Source organism: Rattus rattus, chromosome 1 (genome assembly GCF_011064425.1).
Source record: "Rattus rattus isolate New Zealand chromosome 1, Rrattus_CSIRO_v1, whole genome shotgun sequence".
Lineage (NCBI taxonomy): Eukaryota > Metazoa > Chordata > Mammalia > Rodentia > Muridae > Rattus > Rattus rattus.
In genome coordinates this window covers 188,616,334-188,626,691 of record NC_046154.1, presented here as the reverse complement: position 1 = coordinate 188,626,691, position 10,358 = coordinate 188,616,334, and the positions used below count along the sequence as shown (strand labels likewise).

General features: G+C 46.3%; 1 long non-coding RNA gene across 1 annotated transcript; it reads left to right on the top strand.

The window, feature by feature from the left end:
* Positions 1-5,036: 5,036 nt before the first annotated feature.
* Positions 5,037-6,284, top strand: LOC116908839. The gene is made up of 2 exons (XR_004389031.1): positions 5,037-5,286; positions 5,987-6,284. It is a non-coding gene; the product is annotated as an uncharacterized LOC116908839 (long non-coding RNA).
* Positions 6,285-10,358: the final 4,074 nt, after the last annotated feature.

The window sequence follows — 10,358 nt, the reverse complement described above, 5'->3', positions numbered from 1 at the left end:
GTATATACAGTGTAGGGTGTCATCTGTTGTAAAAATATAAAAAGTTAAAAATGTATGGTTGTCTTCTATCCTGCTCTCTGAACCATCAGCAATCTCTCTACCTATCTAGTTCCCAAGGCAGGTTTCCATGCCAGAAACACACATCCCAACTCTGTGGTGGCCCAGACCAAACACCCCACACTCCATTACACTTAAATCTACACATGAAAGAACACACAACACAATAACCTTTGACCCAATTGATAAGATATAATTGCCCACCTAAGCATACAGAGCCCAGTACCATCCTTCCCTTAAGAACATTAATAACCTGTAAATACACAGAGCAGAATCTTAACGTCAGTTTCCAATTTCTCTCCGCCGTGACTGCCTTCTGTCCTTCTTGTCTCTTCCTTTTTCCGTTCTGGTCTCCTCCTATTCCTTCAAACTTTTCTCCCACCCATCCTTCCTTCTCATCCAATGACAGGCCTCCTTCTATCTTGTACCTGCCTCACCTGTGACATCATCTCACACGGGTCCCCACATTTAACCTGAGTTGTTCAGGTTGAAGGCAAGCACCCTTACTATTTGGGTTTCTGTGGAAGAATGCCTTGGCAGATCAGGGCCAAGGGACATCACAAAGTCACAACAGGTAACAGACCTCACAGGAGAATGATAGGGAGGGAGCATACAAAGACTGCCCTGAGGAAGGGTGAGGCAGAAAGAGACAGACAGAGTGATCAAGAGGGAAAGACTGAGTGAGTGAGAGAGTGGGCCTGCGATGGGCAGCTGGTGACTGAGTCCCTGGGGGTGGGGTCGGGTGGGGTCGGGTGGGGTGTGGTGGGGTGGGGTGGGAGCAGGGCATCTGGTTTCTCACCCTTGCCTGCTGAGGCCCTCTTGCCAGTCCCAAAACTGCTTTTATGCTGGGATAGAGTCCTTTCCAAAAGAAAAACAACATTCAGATTTCCTTATTCCTTAGTATTTAATTGTAGAGCATGGCACATGGTGGAACAGTGCTTCTCAGACTGGACCTGCAGCATGAGCAGCATCTGGAAACAAGTCAGAGCCAATAGTTGATTCTCCAGTGAAGGGTGGTAGGTGTTTGCTCAAGACCAGTGCTGGCTCTCAAACTCTTTCAGGATAATATCGTTAATGCTATGCTGTAAGTCACTGGTTCCCAAATTTACGGTGCATCAGAGTGATCAGGAGCGCTTGTGGGATCGTAGACTGATTGATGGACCCCACCCTGAACCCCTGCAGAACTGGAGTGAGGGGGTGAGGAGGTACATCTTCAACACATCTCCTAGCCATGCTCACGCTGCTGTCTGGGACTCTGCTTTGACAAACACTGGCTTCAGACCGTGACTTTCAACCCTGACCCAGCGTCAGGCTCATTATGATGATGAACAGTGAATAACTCAGAACCACTGCTGGTGGGTGTGGTCCTGAGAGCCCTTAAAATTTCCCAAGGGACGCTAATGAGCAGCCAGGTGTGGATCCCACCGGAGATTAGCTGTGGAGAAGTGGCCCTCAGTCTTGCGCTCCCATTAGAACCACCTGGCAAGCTTTAAAAAACCCGGACGACTAGATTTCAAACCCCAGAGGACCCAATATAATTGGTTTGAGATGGAACCTGTGCATTCTGAGTGTGTGAGCTCCCCGAGTGATTCTAATAAGGTTAAGAACTGTCACCCTAAATATCCCGTGCACCTGTAAGCACATTAAGTTTTCCTAGCCTCCTCTGTGAAGGGTACCATACTTAGAAAGAAATCTACATTGGTTTATTCCGTAATTGTTATACAGGCTCCATGCTTACGTGAAAGGGGTCTTAATATCTATAAGTTTGTACTTTTAGAGTAGCTGATTTCTGAATTATATTACCCATCGTGGGTAGCTATACTCAATTTCATTTGTGTTCAACCAAACCCCCATCCTCTTTGGTTTAGGATGCATGGATTTTCTTCTTTGGATAGGTGTGTAAAGGGAGACTAATTATCCACCTCTTGCCCTTTAACTGTATTTGCCAATTACCACCCTAGGTAATTATAATCTCGTATGACGTCCAATGTACTACGTACATCAGACACTGAGGAGTCGTTCCCTGGCCCCAACTCTAGAGCAGAGGTTTCCGTCTCTGACCTGAAGGACTGGACCACACGATTACTCATTTACACGGTATTCAGGATCTGGAACACAGGGAGACCAGGACTGTACAGAAGTTACAACCTCAGCCCAATCGACCCCTTTCACGAACCTGGGAAGGACGCACACCAGAGACTGTTGGTTCAGCAAAGTGCAAGGAAGCTACAGAGGTTTCTACCCCAGGGTGCAAGTCCAACCCTTGCTGGGTGGGATGGCAGAGCTCAGGTGGCATGTACGAAAATATGAAAGACTCACATGAAGAGCCTTCACATCTAACTTCATGCCTACAGAAAAATCACCTGCTTATTATAAAGCTTATTGTCTCAACCCCTAACCCCATAGCAGCCATGTGACACTGAGCCAGCTACTTAACTTGCAGGTCTGGTTTTTTCCACATATAATTATCTTGCAAGGTTGTTCAGAGGAATATATGAGATAACCTGCCAAGCATTTAACCCCTGATATATACCAGCAGTTCAGAAATGCAAACTCCTCATCAACCCTCTGGCCTGGCTAACATTATTACTAGTTTTGACTTTGGTCAACAATGTGTTCATCAGCCATCAAAGACTTGTCTGTCTTCCTGTACTTTCTCATTCTGGCTACCGCTGGGCCTCCCCACTGCCTTAGAGTTAGGCACTTGGATGTGGGAAGAAAATAAGCTCTCATCAGTACAAGCACACACACACACACACACACACACACACACACACACAGTCAGCAGAGACTAATAAAACATATTATAATGCCTAATAGGTGGCAGGTATGCAGAGAATCCCAAGGTGGTGGCGCCCAAACTTGGGTGTGGGACCTGCAGCTTTTTAGTGTGGATTCTGAGGAAGCATCCTCTACAGAGATAAGGAAAAGTTACCTGGATACCATGCTGGGAACATACAAGCAAGCTTGACAGAGGGCAGCATCCGTGTGGGAGGTGGGGGGAGTGAGTATGGCTTGTGTGGAAGACCATGGCACAGCTAATAACTGTCACCTGCTCCAGTTGTTAGGCAACTGTGAGGGGTGAAGAGACAAGGACTAAGACTTGAAAAGCCACTGGCCAGCATTTCTCACACACCCCCACCCCCCACCCAGTGTTTCTCAAAGTCCAGTACCCAGGCCAGCAAAATGAACATCAAGTTGGATCTGCTTAGAAACACAAATACTTATGAGTTACCTAGACCGATAGAGTGAGGTATATTGATCCCGAGGACTCCTAAATCTTTGCTTAAATAAGTCCTGCATGTAACATGGCATGCCAGGGTTCAAGAGACACTTCACTGTGGCTTGAGTGTTTGTGTCTCTCTGGGTTTCATGTTGAAACCTTTCACAGTGCAACAGCATTAACAGGTGGAGCCTTGGGATATGATCATACCTGGAAGATCCTTCTCTGGCGAACCGAGTTAAGTGCCTTCAAAGATGCTTTTCAGCACACCAGTGGTCACCAGGGACAAAGCTTTCAAACTGCCAGAGACAGGAACCAATCTCTCGTCTGATTCCAAACCTTCTGGCATCTAGAGGGTGGATTCTGAAGCCCAGAACTGTGAGTCACAACTTTATGTTGTTGACATGCTATGCAGCCTCAGACACTTTGTTATAGTAGTTTCTGTCCAAGAGTCTGTTTCATTATGATGCCATTTAGTTAGCCACTGTCCAGGATAAGAAACGTTATTGAAGGCGGTGAGCTGTGAGTTCCGAAAGTGAGTGGATAGTGAGGTTCAAGAGGGAAACTAAAGCCCTGTGGTGGGCGGGACTTGTTATGTTCACAGCTCATACAACTTCTAAAGTCTAAGACTGAAAGAAGAAAAAAAATGTATAAATCTTGCTCGCCAGGTCTAGACATCGGTCTGCCCCTCCGCAGGACTGCTTCCATCAACCAAGTTCTAGAGCACCCTCGATATTTATGAAGTACTCATTATCTGGGTATCTCAAGATAGTTCCCTTTCGGCTTCTCCTCCAGGGGGAAATTGGACCGCGAAGGTCCTGGGTCATGTACGAAGTAATGAAGAGCATTGGTTGGCACAGAAGCAAACCTATTGGATTGTAATTTCTCTAGTTCTACACGTGCATGGTAGTAGCCAACTATGCATGTCGCTCTTGGCGTTCTGTTTCCGATGTATGTGCTCACTGAGAACTGGCTTTGAGTTAGGGTAGAAATGGGTCAGACTAGTGTCTTCTTCCTGCTAGACACCCCCCCCTCCACCCAATCCCCGTGTTCCCAGCTGCAGAGAAAAGGTGGTTAGAGAAAGGTGAGCCTTTGAATGATGCTGGAGTAGTGGTTGGAATGTACCTTTAAGCACGTTCGTTCTCCAGACCTGGGAAGGAAGAGAAAAGGAGACCTTACTTTAGCTGGAAGAGGAAGGGGGGGAAATCCAAGATATTTGACAGCTATATCTTTCCACCACCACCTTCCCCCAAACCCACGCATCTCTGCTTAGAGTCTGACATGAAAGGAAGAGTGCCCCCCACCCCCACGTTTGCCTGTGTGCTTTCAATGAAAAAGTCGGTGCACAAGGACGGAAGCCAGAGCGGCTGAAAATAGGTGCATGACTTGTTGAGCATACAAATCATTTCCCCCTTAGTCTCTAAGGGAGGAAAAAAAAATCCCTTACTCTCCTTGCAGCTTGTTTTGCAGTCAGGAGAGGTGGCTGAGGCAGGTCTCTGGAGAGGTGTTCTCTGCAGGAAACTTTGCTCACCCATTGAGTGGACTGGGGCTATTGGGCTCTGTCTGGGTGGATCTTGGGCGAGCTTGCCGGGTTCCTCTCCCGGCCAGGGCCCCCTAGAGCCCGGCGACGCGTCTGTCTCTTTAAATCCCAGCTGCGCGGCTGGGAAACAGCGCCACTCGCCGCCCAGGCTGGCTGCTGCGAGCTCGCGCTTCGGCTGCCGGCTGCGCGCGGCGAGAGCTCGGCTCGGCCCGCGGGCTGCTCGGTGGCGGCGGCGGCGGCGGCGGGGCGGGGAGGCGCGGCCGGGCGGAGAGCGAAGAAAGAGCGAGCCGGGCCGGGGAAGAGGCGCCGCGCCCGGTCCCGCGCTCGCTCGGCGGCGGACGAGGATGTGCCCGGCTCCTGCTTTGCTCGCGTCCTCCCTAAGACGATTTCCATAGTAACCCGATCAAGTGGCTCAGGACCGCAAACCTGAGGATTTCGGCGGCCCGCCGGCGTTGACCTCGGCCAGGTAACGCTGCGATCTTCTCCTCTTCGCCTTGCAAAACCGCTGCGCTTCTTGCAAAGTTCCTTTTGTGGAAAATCGCCCAGCCCCATGCAGCCTGGGGGATTTGCAACAGCGTGCTGTGCTACCCAGGTGCTTGCCACGGGCACCCTCCCCTGGCACTTCCCCAGAATCTATTATCACATTATTTAAAAATTATTTTGATTGCTTCCTCTACACTCTCCCTTCTTTTGATTCCCCCATGCTGCTGTCTTCGGGGTTTACCCCCCACCCTGAGACTAGTGATGGGGGGTGCCAAGGAGAAGTCGATGGTGGTGGTGGTGGTGGTGGGGGGGCGGTGAGCACGGTCCAGGGAGTGGCGGGTTCAGATGGGCTGGATGCTCTGGGCTACTTGGAACATCACACATTGCTTGCACTGGTGTTGTGGGGAGGGCTGTCAGCACCAGGGAGCCCTAAGTCTACAGACTGAACCCAGAGTCTGTTAGGGAGGGATGCAGGCTTGCGGGTGCTGGAGCACTTGGCTGGGTGGCTGGCTAGCTTCCATACATCATAGCTTTGCTTCCTACTCCCCCGCCCCTCTTTGGGTTTCTCTTCCTTGTTCACCATCCTCCGTTTCTTTCTTCTTTTTCTCACTATCCGCACCATTCTCTTCCCTTCTTTTCCTCCCCCTATCTTCCCCCCTTTCCCTTTTCCCCTTTACAAAAAGGGAGGAATCCTTTGTACCCCCTTGGTTCTGGCAGCACGAGAATAACTATGAAACCAGCAACGTGGTGGCTACCTTAACCTGGTTGTTTTCAGAGCCGTCCTCATCCATCAACATATTTGTTTCCCGAGTCTATTGATCTCCATGGATTGTGCAGAAATGCATTGTAAGCTGGGCGACTGTACGTCAGAATCGGACTTCTGCAGCTCTAAGTACCACATGTATTGTAAAGGCAGTATGAATTTTGAAATCCGAATAAGCCATGGGTATAAATAAATACATCTTTGAAAAAGAAAAAAAACCCTAGACTCATTTGAGTGCAACTTCCCTCTTCTGTTACTGATATGCTCTTTGCTCCTCACTGACGTTTAATTGTGGGGAACTTGGGAGACGGCCCCTTCCCCTCCTCTAGCTTCTATGGAACATGCAACTTTTATTGTAATGATTGGCTCCCGAACCTGATTGAGTTTGCATTGGCCAGGCCCTAGAAGGAAAAGGTCACAATTAAGGTTCTGGCACTTCCTTCCTGAAATCCAAGCCAGTCTAAGTGAGAAGTACAGAGAACCTGCAGGCTGGCCTGGCCCTGCCAAAGAATAGAAAAGGATTAGCAACTTCTGTGTGAGATTAGAATTGGACTTTGGTGCTGACCATGTGAAGATACAATAAAAGTCAGGCCTTTCGTTTTTGGCCATTGACAGATGGACAGCGGTACTAGGAAGGACCTGCTATTTAAAAAGGATCCACTGCAGCTGAATCTATCCTGCCTTGCTTGTGTTGATGCGTTCTCATTACGCTTTTAATTTTGGTTTGACATATAAGATGCATGTATTATGAGAAAACAAAGAGTGATTGTGTGTGTGTGTGTGTGTGTGTGTGTGTGTGTGTGTGTGTGTGGTGGCTTTTATTTAGCCCAAAAGGGGTTTATTGGATTTTTCAACAATTTTCTCAAAAAAGGAAATCTTGTTTCAGTTAAGTCTTTCCTCAGATCACAATATTTCCCATGTGGAAATTGGTACCTATCACCGATTTCCTCCACTTTTCATAATAGGGAGAGGTGATGCACGGAAGGGCTCAGTTTCAGTGCACATTCAAACCTCCTTTCCTTTGTGTGCACATTTGTCTTTAAATTAAATTATTAATACAGAATGAAGGATCCTGGGGCAGAGAATGGACCAGGAAGAAGAGAAGCCACTGACAGAATGGGAAACAAACCCAAAGGAAGGAAATGCAATTTCCAGGCCACTCTACAGCGTCATCCTTCTGTTTAGCCAATTAGCAAGCTTTACATCTTAAACGTGTTTCATGTTCTTATTTGTACAAATGATGTTGATTGACCCAGAAGTCATTTATAATCCAGTTCAGATGTTTGGATGAACATTTAGAGAATATTTAACAATTCATTTGTCATTGGAGCCCCCCCTACCCCAAGCATGCTCTGAGAACATTTCTTTAAGCGGTGCTGGCTTAGGAACGATGCTACATTTGTTATCCCTGCCTTCCTCTCTGGCCTTTCCTGGATGCATAGGTTTGATCTCACACATGCACAAGGTGCTTCAGGTGGGCTAAATGAAGCTTGAATGTGCAATTAAAAAATTACAGGTATAAATAAAATGTTTGTTACTCTTGTTCTTAATATCAGAGTTATGCCCTTTGGCCACTCTCATATTTCCTTGTGATGATTCCTATTTAAGTGTGTGTCTATGAAGGACTTAGCATAAAGGCTTCTAAGAGTCATATGATTTGAGGTTAAAAGACATTTTAGTGACAGCCACAAATCACTGTAATTTATTGTACATTGATTCTGAAACTACTCACCCCCTAGCTGTGATTGCATCTATATACAGATCATTTAATGAGAGACCTGCTTCATAGTGGGAAAGTAGAACCTCTCAAGTTTGCCTAACTCAAGTCCCTATTTTTTATGTAGTGACATTAGTAAGGTTTGCGATCTGTTCATTTAGTATACCGAGCTGTGGCAAATTGATAATTACAAAGAGTATTTCATTCTGAAATTGCTATAAGATCTTCCTCAAGTTGTCTGGAGGACTCCGAATGACTCAACCTTGTAACCCATGGCAACAGGAAATGGTTGTGCTAGGCACAAGCCAAAGTGTGGACAGAAGCATATATTTTCTATATGCTTCAGAGAGTTCATGTGAAAAGAATTAGTATACTGGTTCCTTTGAAGAAATGGACATTAATGTGGTGATTTTTTAGAACACTTTTCAGGTTTGCTTTTAGGATTTTTCCTTATTTGCCTGAGCAGTGACATAAAACTCTTCTGGAAGCACCCACAATAAATTTCACTTTTGTTGTAAGGAACTTAGAAGTGTGCAGGAGTAATTGCCTTTGTGTGTATCTGCATCCACTATGGCGAGAGGAAGTGCAAGCTGCAGAAATGAGAGGTGTCAATGAACTGGCGATAAAAGCAGGAGGCAGTAGATCTCTATATATCTGTTTGACACTGTCTTAAAGAGTTAGTTTTGCTGTGGTTTGTAGATTCTCAGGTGTTTTATTTTCCCAGAAGAAAAATGATGGGGGAGAAGCAGGGGAGGGGGAGAGAGGGAGGCAGACAGAGAGACAAACAGAGACAGACAGAGAGACAGAGACAGACACAGGCAGAGATAGACAGACAGAGAGACAGACAGAGAGACAGAGACAGACAGAGAGACGGACACACAGAGAGACAGACAAAGAGACAGACAGACAGAGATGGACAGAGATGGACAGAGATAGACAGAGAGAGGCAGACAGACAGAGGGAGGCAGACAGACAGAGGGAGAGAGAGACAGGGAGAGAAGAGAGACAGGGAGAGAGAGAGATAGGGAGAAGGGGAGGAGGGGAGAGAGAGAGAGAGAGAGAGAGAGAGAGAGAGAGAGAGAGAGAGAGAGAGAGAGAGTGAGTTTCTAAATAGAAATGTTTCATTGGACCATTGCTGAGCAGATAATAGTGATGCGTTTTCCCTTCCTTCCAGGAGAAGGTGACTATATTAAAGTCTGTAGTTTATGGACAGAGGCAGTAGAACTGGAAAGGAATCATTTCCCATTAATTACAGAACTGCTTAAGCACAGCGGGTATCACCCTTTTACATGAATGCAAGTGGGGATTAAACTCGCTTTAGTTAAAAGGTAGAGAACATTTAAGGATCTCCCCATTCCTTGCCCTTCTTTGTAGAAAGTCATTTTCCATAATGTAAAGTGGACTTGAGGGTAGAAAAAGTCCCTGGTGCTGCTTTCTGGCCACCCTTCAGGGTTGCCTTCCTCATCTAACTACAACATCATCTTAAGTGAGTGTCACCGTGGTGCTGACGATTCTGTAGGTCCTTGTCTTCTTCTGTCCTAGATGAGATCTTAGAACAGGCACATTGGCACTGCAGCCAGACAGATTCTGATCTTAAAGAGGCATCCAAGTTAGTGATATGGTTCAGTGGTCTTATACACAGAAGTTGCCGGCCTTTCAAACCATATGCATTTAGCATTCTTTTACCAAAGTAACTTCCCAATGTCAGAAGACAAACTTGATCTCAGTATAAAAGCTGCTGATTCATGTCTCTGGGTCACACAATGCTAGTGTTAGTATGGTGATGCTTGTTGCCAATCTTTGAAGCATCATTTTCATGAGTTGTCTTCTCTCCCTCTTCCCCTTCCTCCTCTCCCCTTCCCCTTCCCTTCTTCTTCTTCTCTCTCTCTTCCTCTTTTTCCTCTTCCTCTCTATTTGAGTAAACAGAGACCTAGGGATTCCGTGCCTGGAGGTATACGAAGAATAAAGTCATTGCTTAGATTGGAGGTGATTTAAAGTGAGTCAGATATAGCTAAGAATGCTTGAAAAAAAATCTATTGTTTGTTCCTTTGACCTTGTAGTGCATATTTTTATGTACAGAATTCTGGTTTTCATATTAAACTACTGCCCTTTTTCTACTTGCAAAGTCATCTCAATTCTCAGCATTACCTGAGGACTGCTGGAGAGATTGTAAGCAAAGTGTTGAGAAATGAAATGATACCTTATATATTCAAATGGGCCCACAGGGTCCTACGCACTGGGAATGTTACTTCTAATCAAAAGGAACATTTGGGTTTTGAACACATTCATATGCCACCTGACTGAGATAGAATATGACCTGTGGATTCTTGATCATACTGCTATATTTTCTGGCAGCATTGTCCAGCAAATTACAAATCGGATTTGCAGAATAGATTTCCATGCTCTTCAATGGTAGTTCTGCCACTTGCTATGTAGAGCAGTGGTCCTGAACTTCCCTGATGCTGCAACCCTTTGATACAGTGCCTCATGTTGTGGTAACCCCTCTAGCCATAAAATTATTTTGTTGCTACGGCGTAATTGTAATTTTGCTACGGTTATGAATCACAATGTAGAT